Source organism: Chiloscyllium plagiosum, unplaced genomic scaffold (genome assembly GCF_037043375.1).
Source record: "Chiloscyllium plagiosum isolate Xiang-an unplaced genomic scaffold, Cpla_swu_hap1 HiC_scaffold_53Y, whole genome shotgun sequence".
Lineage (NCBI taxonomy): Eukaryota > Metazoa > Chordata > Chondrichthyes > Orectolobiformes > Hemiscylliidae > Chiloscyllium > Chiloscyllium plagiosum.
Genome location: NW_028270192.1, coordinates 11,826,810 through 11,830,351, shown reverse-complemented (window position 1 = coordinate 11,830,351; position 3,542 = coordinate 11,826,810).

Below are 3,542 nucleotides of genomic sequence, written 5' to 3'. Positions count from 1 at the left end.
ATTGGCCGTGCTAAATTGTCCCTGTAGTGCCCAGGCATGTGCAGGTTAGGGTGGGATTGGCCGTGCTAAATTGTCCCGTAGTGCCCAGGGATGTGCAGGTTAGGATGGGAGTGGCCGTGCTAAATTGTCCCCGTAGTGCCCAGGGATGTGCAGGTTAGGGTGGGATTGGCCGTGCTAAATTGTCCACGTAGTGCCCAGGGATGTGCAGGTTAGGGTGGGATTGGCCGTGCTAAATTGTCCCCATAGTGCCCAGGGATGTACAGGTTAGGGTGGGATTGGCCGTGCTAAATTGTCCCTGTAGTGCCCAGGGATGTGCAGGTTAGGGTGGGATTGGCCGTGCTAAATTGTCCCCGTAGTGCCCAGGGATGTGCAGGTTAGGGTGGGATTGGCCGTGCTAAATTGTCCCTGTAGTGCCCAGGGATGTGTAGGTTAGGGTGGGATTGGCCGTGCTAAATTGTCCCCGTAGTGCCCAGGGATGTGCAGGTTAGGGTGGGATTGGCCGTGCTAAATTGTCCCTGTAGTGCCCAGGGATGTGCAGGTTAGGGTGGGATTGGCCGTGCTAAATTGTCCCGTAGTGCCCAGGGATGTACAGGTTAGGGTGGGGATTAGCCGTGCTAAATTGTCCCGTAGTGCCCAGGGATGTGCAGGTTAGGGTGGGATTGGCCGTGCTAAATTGTCCCTGTAGTGCCCAGGGATGTGCAGGTTAGGGTGGATTGGCCGTGCTAAATTGTCCCGTAGTGTCCAGGGATGTGCAGGTTAGGGTGGGATTGGCCGTGCTAAATTGTCCCGTAGTGTCCAGGGATGTGCAGGTTAGGGTGGGATTGGACGTGCTAAATTGTCCCCGTAGTGCCCAGGGATGTGCAGGTTAGGGTGGGATTGGCCGTGCTAAATTGTCCCCGTAGTGCCCAGGGATGTGCAGGTTAGGGTGGGATTGGCCGTGCTAAATTGTCCCCGTAGTGCCCAGGGATGTACAGGTTAGGGTGGGGATTGGCCGTGCTAAATTGTCCCGTAGTGCCCAGGGATGTGCAGGTTAGGGTGGATTGGCCGTGCTAAATTGTCCCCGTAATGCCCAGGGATGTACAGGTTAGGGTGGGATTGGCCGTGCTAAATTGTCCCGTGGTGTCCAGCGATGTGCAAGTTAGGGTGGGATTGGCCGTGCTAAATTGTCCACGTAGTGCCCAGGGATGTGCAGGTTAGGGTGGGATTGGCCATGCTAAATTGTCCCCGTAGTGCCCAGGGATGTGCAGGTTAGGGTGGGATTGGCCGTGCTAAATTAGTCTCCATAGTGCCAGGGATGTGCAGGTTATGGTGGGATTGGCCATGCTAAATTATCCCGTAGTGCCCAGGGATGTGCAGGTTAGGGTGGGATTGGCCGTGCTAAATTGTCCCGTAGTGCCCAGGGATATTCAGGTTATGGTGGGATTGGCCGTGCTAAATTGTCCCATAGTGCCCAGGGATGTGCGGGTTAGGGTGGGATTGGCCGTGCTAAATTGCCCCGTAGTGCCCAGCGATGTGCAGGTTAGGGTGGGATTGGCCATGCTAAATTGTCCCCGTAGTGCCCAGGGATGTGCAGGTTAGGGTGGGATTGGCCGTGCTAAATTATCCTGTAGTGTCCAGGGATGTGCAGGTTAGGGTGGGATTGGCCGTGCTAAATTGTCCCGTAGTGCCCAGGGATGTGCAGGTTAGGGTGGGATTGGCCGTGCTAAATTGTCCCGTAGTGCCCAGGGATGTGCAGGTTAGGGTGGGATTGGCCGTGCTAAATTATCCTGTAGTGTCCAGGGATGTGCAGGTTAGGGTGGGATTGGCCGTGCTAAATTGTCCCCGTAGTGCCCAGGGATGTGCAGGTTAGGGTGGGATTGGCCGGGCTAAATTGTCCCCGTAGTGCCCAGGGATGTGCAGGTTAGGGTGGGATTGGCCGTGCTAAATTATCCTGTAGTGTCCAGGGATGTGCAGGTTAGGGTGGGATTGGCCGTGCTAAATTATCCTGTAGTGTCCAGGGATGTGCAGGTTAGGGTGGGATTGGCCGTGCTAAATTATCCTGTAGTGTCCAGGGATGTGCAGGTTAGGGTGGGATTGGCCGTGCTAAATTGTCCCCGTAGTGCTGAGGGATGTGCAGGTTAGGGTGGATTGCTCAGGGGTAAATATAGGAGAGGGTGAATGGGTGTGTGTGGGTTTCTCTTCTGAGGGTCGGTGTGGACCTGTTGGGCCGAATGGCCTGTTTCTACATTGTAGGGATTCTCTGGTTTCCCAAGAGAGCAATCAAACCAGTGGCTGTTTTTCAAAGTGAGCATCGACACTGGCTCAGGGACATCTTTGGGGCTGGAGGGGGGTGACACACACACCGATAGGGAGGGGGTGTAGGGGGCTGGAGGGGGTGACACACACAGAGATAGGGAGGGGCTGTAGGGGGCTGGAGGGGATGACACACACACCGATAGGGAGGGGGTGTAGGGGGCTGGAGGGGGTGACACACACAGAGATAGGGAGGGGGTGTAGGGGGCTGGAGGGGATGACACACACAGAAATAGGGAGGGGGTGTAGGGGGCTGGAGGGGGTGACACACACAGAGATAGGGAGGGGATATAGGGGGCTGGAGGGGGTGACACACACAGAGATAGGGAGGGGGGTGTAGGGGGCTGGAGGGGGTGACACACACAGAGATAGGGAGGGGGTGTAGGGGGGTGGAGGGGGGTGACACACACAGAGATAGGGAGGGGGTGTAGGGGGCTGGAGGGGGTGACACACACAGAGATAGGGAGGGGGTGTAGGGGGCTGGAGGTGGTGACACACACAGAGATAGGGAGGGGGTGTAGGGGGCTGGAGGGGGTGACACACACAGAGATAGGGAGGGGGTGTCGGGGGCTGGAGGGGGGTGACACACACAGAGATAGGGAGGGGGTGTAGGGGGCTGGAGGGGGTGACACACACAGAGATAGGGAGGGGGTGTAAGGGGCTGGAGGGGGTGACACACACAGAGATAGGGAGGGGGTGTAGGGGGGTGGAGGGGGTGACACACACAGAGATAGGGAGGGGGTGTAGGGGGCTGGAGGGGGTGACACACACAGAGATAGGGAGGGGGTGTAGGGGGGCTGGAGGGGGTGACACACACAGAGATAGGGACGGGGTGTAGGGGGCTGGAGGGGGTGACACACACAGAGATAGGGAGGGGGTGTAGGGGGCTGGAGGGGGTGACACACACAGAGATAGGGAGGGGGTGTCGGGGGCTGGAGGGGGGTGACACACACAGAGATAGGGAGGGGTGTAGGGGGCTGGAGGGGGGTGACACACACAGAGATAGGGAGGGGGTGTAGGGGGCTGGAGGGGGTGACACACACAGAGATAGGGAGGGGGTGTAGGGAGCTCGAGGGGGGTGACACACACAGAGATAGGGAGGGGGTGTAGGGGGCTGGAGGGGGTGACACACACAGAGATAGGGAGGGGGTGTAGGGGGCTGGAGGGGGTGACACACACAGAGATAGGGAGGGGGTGTAGGGGGCTGGAGGGGGGTGACACACACAGGGATAGGGAGGGGGTGTAGGGGG